This window comes from Pan troglodytes, chromosome 5 (assembly GCF_028858775.2).
Source record: "Pan troglodytes isolate AG18354 chromosome 5, NHGRI_mPanTro3-v2.0_pri, whole genome shotgun sequence".
NCBI lineage: Eukaryota > Metazoa > Chordata > Mammalia > Primates > Hominidae > Pan > Pan troglodytes.
In genome coordinates, this window is record NC_072403.2 from 177858506 (window position 1) to 177867554 (window position 9049).

At 37.4% G+C, this 9049-nt stretch overlaps 1 long non-coding RNA gene across 1 annotated transcript in view; it reads right to left on the reverse strand.

The window, feature by feature from the left end:
* Positions 1 to 955: 955 nt before the first annotated feature.
* The window catches only part of LOC107975389 (uncharacterized), a 37898-nt gene continuing 29804 nt past the window's right edge, over positions 956 to 9049 (reverse strand). The window contains exon 2 of the long non-coding RNA XR_001718900.3: positions 956 to 7431. This is a non-coding gene — a long non-coding RNA (uncharacterized LOC107975389). The remainder of the gene's footprint in view (positions 7432 to 9049) is intronic.

Below are 9049 nucleotides of genomic sequence, written 5' to 3' on the forward strand. Positions count from 1 at the left end.
CGCTGTCACCTCTCATTGGGAAGATCTACAAAAGTTTAGATGTAGGCTTTGTCATATTCCATCGCAATTACTTTTAAACAGTGAAGCAACTGGTTGAAAACTTTCCATTTCTAGCTTCTAAAAAATCTAGTGCTTTTTTTCCCCCTAAAACACGTCCTCTAAAACCCTGAGAAAATATTTTTAAGGACAGAGTCAGTAAAATACAAACAGGTAGAGAACAGCACAGCGAAGGCCTCTTAGTTCCTAACTCTTCTCAGCTTGTTAGTCCCACCGTCCCCTCAGCCCCTGCTCCATAAGAATGCTCTGGGCAAGTGTCAAGTGACTGTCGGTGTGAGAAAGAGGTAACCCACAGGGTAGGATGATCAGAACCATGAGAATAGGGTTATTTCTAGCTGCTTTTGCACATCCTGTGTATTGTAGGGCATTTGCTCACATTTACTTGAAATTAAGCGTTTAGGCTAGAAAGAGGAAGCTTTCGATCACAAAAGATTCAGCCTTTTATATGATTATCTCATGTAGTTACATGTCGCTTATAAGGCGCTAGCAGTAATTCTATTCATTTTAAAGTTTGATATGTCTTATCCTCACTGTTAATTTGGCACAGAAGCCAAGGTTTAGTGCCTAATTGAAAACCTCCATACAAAGTTTAGACAATGAACTGGAAACTCTATCAGAGAATCTGAAGCCTTTTACAAATTAAGGTCAATCTTCCATGGGATTGTTTTGCTTTTGCAAACTGGTCAAGTTCCTTTGTTTTTAATGCCCTCGCTTTTATTGTTTATTAGTTATGTGGAAAACACACGTTCAGGCGGTGTCTGCAGCCTTGGATTTTGTATAAGCCAGGAAATGAAGTCAGCAGACCTGCAGGCTCAGCAGTGATTCAACCTCTCCTTGCTGAGAGAAGCAGGCACTTCAGAGGTATTTAAAGAAAAATGAAAAGACAGTGACAAAGAAATTGTAATAAATGTGTTTAGTAGTTTGCCATGTACTTAGAACCATTCCATTTATGTAAAACTTTGGAGGCATGAAAATCCTAGGTGGCACAGAGCTTTTTTATATCAATAGCCATTTGAAGATTATATAACAGAAGATTTTGACAAAAAGAGATGCTAACTACTTGAGTCTTTCAAACTTTCCATTTTTTTATAATTGAATTTTCTGGCCCACAAATAACAGGCTTGACTTCTCATTTATACCTTTAGCTAAAATGAACAGAGATGCTTTCTTGTGCTTCTATATTAAAAAAACGGGCTTTTGGATTTTGCTACTATCTTTTCACTTGGACACTTGTTCTAATCAGATTTTTGTTTTTTGCTTTGCCTTAAGTTCCCTAAAAGACTGGGTCAGGTGGCACTGAAAAAAAGTACTTATTGTTAGACTAGGGGACTAAAGAGAGCAACCAAGAGTTGTTTATGTAAATGTATACTTGTTTTAAAAATATTTCATTGAGATTTAATACATATACCATAAAATTCATCCTTTAAAAGTACACAATTCAGGGGTTTTTCGTATCTTCACAAGGTTGTGCAATCATCACCACTCTGTAATTCAAGAACATTTTCATAAACCCCAAGGGGAACTCCACATCCGTTAGCAGCCACACTCCATTCCTCCTGCACCCTGTCCCTGGCAACCACTAGCCTCCTTTCTGTCTCTATAGTTTGCCTTCATATTCCATGCACTTCATATAAGTAGAATCAAGCAATGTGTGGACCTCTTTGACTGGCTTCTCTCTCTTAGCATAATGTTCTCAAGAGTCATCGATGCTGTGGCATGTGTCAGAATTGCATTCCTTTTTATGTTGGAATAGTATTCCATTCTATGGATATATTTTGTTTATCTACTCATTATTTGATAGACATTTGGATTTTTTTCCACTTTGGACTATTATTAGTAATGCTGCTACGAACATTCAAATCCTCGTGTCTGTGTGAATGTATCTTCTGGATATATCTCGTAGTGGAATTGCTGGGTCATTCACTCTCTCTATGTTTAATTTTTTGAGGAATTGCAAAACTGTTTTCCAAAGTGGCTGCACCATTTTTAAATTCTCACTGCAATGCATGAGGGTTCTAATTTCTCCACATCTTTGCCAGCACACCTTGTTGTCTGCGTTTTTTGTGTTTTTTTAAAAACCATCCTAGTGGTGGTAGAGTGGGACCTAATTGTGGTTTTGATTTGTATTTGCCTAAAGACTGATGATGTTGAGCACTTTTTCATGTGCCTATTGGCCATTTGTACGTCTTCTTTAGAGAAACGTCTATTCAGATCCTTTGCACATTTTTTTGTAAATTGCGTTATTTGCCTTTTTATTGTTGAGTTGTAAAAGCTCTTTATATATTTTGTACACTAGACCCATATCAGATAGATGATTTGCAAGTATTTTCTCCCATCCCATGGGCTGCTTTTTCACTTTCTTGATAGCATCCTTGGCTTTTAATTTTGATGAAGTCCAGTTTGTCTATTTTTTTTTTTCTGTTGTTGCTTGTGCTTTAAGTGTCATATCTAAGAAACCACTGGGCAATCTGAGGTCCTGAAGATATACACATAGGTTTTCTTCTAAGAGTTTTACTTTTAGATTTTACATTTAGGCCTTTGATCTATTTTGAGTAACTTTTGTGTAAAACGTTAGGTAGTAATTTATTTTAAGTGTCCTTCACTTAAAATAAATGTTCCTTAGAATTTTTCGCATTTATAGGGAAATCAAAGATTATCCAATATGTTTAATAACGTTTGAACACCTACAGGAAGAATCCTATCATATGGTATTTCTAAGCACTTCTGAAGTTTAATGTATCATATATTTTTTAAAAAATTAGGATAATCTAGGGTTGGAAATTCAAAGAATACTAGGAAGAAAGGCAGGAAATCAAGATTGGCCTCTTAAATCACTTTTCCCTGAATGTCATTTAAGGGCATTTAACTTTGTAACTCCACACAAAGCAGCACTGCCCCTAAATTTGAGTCAAATCTTGCAGTATTAAATAAGAGGAACTTGGTGATCGTAATCATCTTTGTTATTCTCTAACTTTCCTCTCTTTGTCTAAAAGAAAGCCAAGCAAAATGGACCAGAGCATCGAGCGCCGCAAAGTCAATTATTTACACTTTAAAGTGAAAATGGTAAAACGTGCCTACTTTCAAAATGTGAAGTTTTTATGACTAGTCTATATTCTATTCTACAGAGAACATCCATGAAACTGCATCTTTGCTCTTATTACACTTTACAAAGTGTATCAGAAGCTTTTCCATTTCAACTCTGCTTATGAAATATGCATATTCTAGACCAACACTGTCCATTAGAATTTCCTGTGGGGATGGAATGTTCTAGTATGGTGCTGTCCAGAACAGTGGTCATTAGCCACACAGAGCCATTGAGTACTTACTGCGTGGCTGGAACAGCTGAGGAACTAAATTTTTCATGTCATCTAATTTTAATTAAGTTAAATAACCACATGTAGCTGGTGGCTGCTGTGGTGGACAGCACAGCTTTATAGTGACTCTGTGTTATCTGGTAGCCAGTAATTTGCTTAAAACAGTGACAATAACAACACGAACTATAGAGTAGGTAGTCTATTGAAATTATAACCTATTTTGAAAAATAGTGAAAAGTTGGGGTATAGCTCTTGGAGCAATTTGTATTGGTGAATTTAAACAGTGATGCATATGGCTAGAATCACTTCCTCTTTGTCTGCCAAAGAAAAGAATGTATGCAGACTTCTGGCTGCACACATCCTACACTCTGCCAAGCACGGAACTAAAATTCAACAAAAGTTTAATTGCTAATAGTTTTTTTCTACCCTGTGAAAATCTTGGAAAGCACAAAATCATGGAAATGACATGCAGATAGAAATGGAAAACATTAGCAAAATTGCCCGCGAACAAAGGCACAGTGTCTGGCATCTAAACCAAAGTTATTAGGCATTTTACAACATGGAATAGAGCAGAGAGAGGGCATTGGTGCTCCATTTTGAGAACTAAGCTGCCCACTTACCTGGCAAGTTAGCCTTAGTGACTTTCTGTGTACAATACAAATAAAATAAATTATACAATATAATATCTAAAGACTTGGAAGATACTCTTAGATATAAGTACCTTATAGCTATAAATACCACCCTTAATCCATTAAGTAATTTTCATTTTCTTTTATAATGTAATTCCTGAAAAGGAAAGTATTAACACCTCAAGACAGATGTACTAACATCTCAAGAAAACAGATGCTCTGCTCTAAGAAAAGTCCTGGCAAGACCTAGCTTCCGTCTCTAGTCCTAAGTACAGAAGTGCAAATATTACCAAATGAAAACAAACAAACGAAAGTAAATCTAATGCAAAAGGGCAAAAAATAAAAAAAGGAGTTAGGTCTTCTCAGGACTACATATGAGTTCCATGAAGTTTCTCTTACAGTGGATCAAAAAGCATCAAATCAAATGATGTCACATTTCCCAGTACTCTGCAACTTAGGAATTGTAGAATAACATCTTTTTTAAAAAAAAGAAAGAAAGAAAGAAAGAAAGAAAGAGAAATCAGATAAGCAGAAAGGTGTTAAATGGAAACTAAAAATCTCCCTCCTGACTTCCAACCTCCATATCCACTTCATAAATAAAACATTTTTCTTTAGATCCTTCCAGGATGTTCCCTATATACAGTCTTTTATGTATAGGAGGTAATCTTTTATTCAAGAAGTGATGTAAATTGTAAGATCTTGGAGACATGCCCTGAAATTCCACCCCAGAAACACTGGAGCCAGCCTGGACTGCTACTTGCCTTCCTTTGCATCAGCCCGCAGCCCTCCATTCTGCCTGGGGAGCGACTCAAGAACGCCTCCCTCCTCCCGGGAGAGTCATCTGCCAGGCTCAGGCCTCATCATCTCTGCTCTAAAAATGGGCATTAACCTTCAAGCTGGTCTCTAAACCCAGTGAGGTCTCTAAAACACAGGTGTGTCATTTCACTCTCGAACCATTTGAGGTCAAGACTTCACCTACAAGAGAAAAGAGCACTTGGAGGCTTCGCTGGCCTGTCCCCAGGTGCTCCCGGGGCCACCTTGCACGTGGGCACACTGCGCCTCCACCCGGCCATTGTCCCCCCATTCATCCTGTAAACGGTATCTTTTCTGGGACCCCTCCTGTCCCTCTGGCTCCCAGCCACCATTCCCCGGTGGGACGGAGCTCCATCCCTCTTTGCCCACAGTGACAGTTACTGCCATTGCAGGACTGGATTTAGAGAATGAGGCTTTCAGGGCAGAGCCCATGTTTTGTTCATATTTTTATGTGTTGTGCCTTGAGCAACCAATGGCTGAAAGAAAGGGCACCAAATAGTCTCTGCCTCTGTTTATTAAATCATAAAGAGATGCAGAGAGCCTACCGTGGGCGCTATGGAATTATATAGTTTTTTAAAAAGTGAAATCTGGACTGACTTCATTTTGTTTCCTTATGTAGAACCCTGGGGGCCCAGAAACAACATCTGGTTGGACTCCACCTAATGACACAGGGTATCAACCTCTCAACTACACAGAGACACTGCCCTGTGAAATGTCCTTCCAGCTCGGGGCTCCTGCTCACATGAGCCCTACAGACATTTGCATTGTTCCAATATAACCAGAGTCACCCAGGGCTCACACGGCCAACAACCGGGTTCTGATTTGGAGGCAAGACCCAAAGAGAAGACACCTGGGAAGGACACAGAAAATCAAACTTCTTTCCTCAAAGCGCACATTCCTCAACAATTCTCTAAGTAAAATAAATAACACATTTGCAAAAATGGCCAGAAAAATCCACTCCAAAATCCTTATTTCACTTCTGTCAAATCTCCAGTTTAACAAGATAAAAAAAAAAAAAAAAAGCATGCAAAACAGAAAGCAAAAATGAAAAGCCCTGCTATGTCTTCAAGTCATTCAGGCTTTAGGTTGGAAGCTGGATGGCAGGATTGGGAAGTCTGGGGACTATCTCACCTCTGCCTACACGAGAACTAACCACAGCGACATTTTGGATGAATGCTAAGTGGCCTGTGGGGCGGATGAGCCGCCCTGGCCTACGTGGTGTGATGCACAGCTGGCTGCATGAGGGGAAGACAGGCCAGAGAGACCGGGGTACCAGAAGGCTCTGGCTGGGGTGGGGGTTGGTCTTCCCTTGGCAGGCTCATCAGCACTTAACCTCCTTGCTGCCCCACCTGAAGGTCAGTCTTTTCACCACCCTGTCTTTTGCTGTGTTTGAAATGCTTCTTTAAAAGATTCACCTTAAAAAATTCGTATTTCCGTGAAACTAAAATAGTGTTTAACTCTGATAATACCTTATTTAAACAATACAAAGTGTTTTTAGCCCCACCGGCAAGTACAAAGAATAAAGCATTGTATTTTTGAGGAAAGCCTGACAAGGAAACTACAGTATTGACAAAAACTCAACATTATGGGGATTATTTTCAGTGTTGAAATGGGATGCATGTCAGTTATTAAATGCAACAGGCTAAATGCTAGATTTTTACTATATGAGAGAGTAAAGCCCTAAATTCTTAGGGCTTATAAAGTCCTAAAACATTGAAGGAGAAATCCTGACACTTTCCCTCCTCCTTCCAAGCCCCATTGTTTCCTAGTGCCTGTTGTAGACATCACCTCCAATGTTCTCCATGCGGCGTCCTAGGGCCTCCGCGCTCTGGCCTTCTCTCCTCTCCTGTGTCCAGGGCCCGCGTTGCCATGGGGTCATTATCAGCTCCCAGGGCCAGTTGCCCAACCGGGGCTATCTCTTCATCTGTAAAAATGAGGCCTGCGTGACCTCCGGGGCCCTTCCGAACTCTATGGTCCCACGATGATGATTATTGTCATTGTATATTTTAATTAGTACTTTATTTTCCAAATACATCTAGCTGAGAAAACAAATTTAGGGGCGGAAGTGAGGAAAGTTTATGCCCGTTGATTTGGAGGCGGGGTGGGGGAGCAAGGAAGAGATAGAGTGAAAAATCTGAAAGACAGAATAGTGTAGAAGCAGCAACAATGTAGCATTTGGAAGTACACATTAGGAAATGGACTAACAGCCTCCATTCCCTGCAAAATGCAGAGACTCCTGGCTGGGCATCCTTTTCGTAGAAATCAGTTACCAGTGAGTGTTTAAAATATAATCCATAGATAATTGATTCTTTCAACAAACTCATTTTTACCATTTCCTTATGCTGAATTATTTTTAAAAAATAGATTGCCGAAATGATCTGTGAAGCAAGGATCCCTTTGAATTTTCATTTTCTATTCAGATTCAAATTAAAGAGCTTTTACTTATTCCTACTCCAACAGCACAAACTATGATCTTAAAATACGCACATCCGTATCTGGTCGCTTCCAACTTTGGCAGAAGAAATAATCATTTCTTGTTCTTGTCAGTGTCATTTCTCTTGTTTACTTATTGGGGAAATGCATGTTGACATTATGAGTCCTCTTAGATGTTTCCACATCTGAAATAATGTTCAACAGAAAGTTTTCCTGAAAATATGGCCAATAACTATTTTACTTCCAGAAAGGGCTTGTTTTGTATTCTTAACGGAGCTCGCTTAAACAATGAATTTGCTATACAGGCTATATTTGAAATGTTGCTCTATATCTCACGTTAACAACTTGAACCCTATTTCTTCATATTTTTCCATATTCTCCAATAAAAGTATAAGCTTAAAAATATATAATTTACAAATACTTAATTTTTCTTTCCACAAAACAAATTTCAGAAAAGTCCAGATCTTTGAGTTCTGTTATTTTGACCAAGATATAGCCAAGAACAAAAAATAAAGACAAACAAGGCCCCTGACTCAAGCGCATGCAATAAACGAATTCACTATTGATAAAAGATTAGTTTGGGCTAATTAGTTTATTGTCAAAATTTCCAGATAACAGTCTATTAAGAATTAGGAAAGAGAGAGTTTCCTGAGTCTCTACCACTGATGAAAGGGGAAAAAAATGACTGTCAGTGTGATGAAAAGTAAACAGACAGAAAAACTGTAAAATCTAGACATAAGAACTCAAAACCTTAGGGTGTCATTTACAATAGTGAAAAATAGCCCTGAACCCTGAAAATCGTAAAAGTAACATGTATTACAACTATCATATGATTCAAACAAGTATTTCAACTTTTTTTTTTTCTAAAGCTGAGATGCTTTTAAGACATTATTTCAGAAAGACTTCCATCAAAACTTTTCAATTTAAAAAAGATCTGACATTTCAATTGTCTGGAAAATTCACTTACGTGTGACACTAGCCTCTTTAAGAAGCCCCAGTGATTAGAAGCCTTTCACATTAAAACACTAGCTCCCTCTGAAAGCCAAATAGGAAAAAAAGTAAAATAAAAAGTCAATGCAAAGTGAAAGAACTTCTAAAAATGGGAAGATAAAATGAATGCGACTTGAAAGTGATTATCTTAACATTTGTGCCTTCTTTTCATTTTAATTCCATTCTGAAAATGACTATTAAATAACAAGACTGCTAGGAATAGATTTGCAATAATAGAAATTACTTTTCAAGATAATTTTGACAGGAGAAAACAAATTGTAAGGACATGTAGAAATAAATATGTATTTTATGTGTATTTTAAAAATGCATGAAAGTACTGAATATTGCTCTTGAATATATGTATATATAATAAAAATATAAAATAAACATGTATATATAATATATAAAATATGTATAGATATTTATTACCTATATATTTATATATTACATATTATATATAATTTATATACAAATATATAAAACATAACATGCATATTATTTTATATACTATATGTATATAGTATATAAAAGTATATAATATATATAAAATAAATGACCTGGAAAAGAACTACCAAATTTGCTAGCTGATAGTTACTGCTTCTGGAGAGGGAGGAAGGGCTGGGATGCTGAATCAGATCTCTGATGTTACCAAGATTATTTTCTTTACTCAAACAGAGTGGCAGCTAATGTGACACAATTATAGTTCCTCATTCTGGGTGGCTGGAATATAGCTCTAAGTTTTATTACTTTTTTTCTTTTTTTTTTAGTTTTTTGTTTCTTTCATAGTCCTAAAAAAATCCCCCAAGAGCTCAC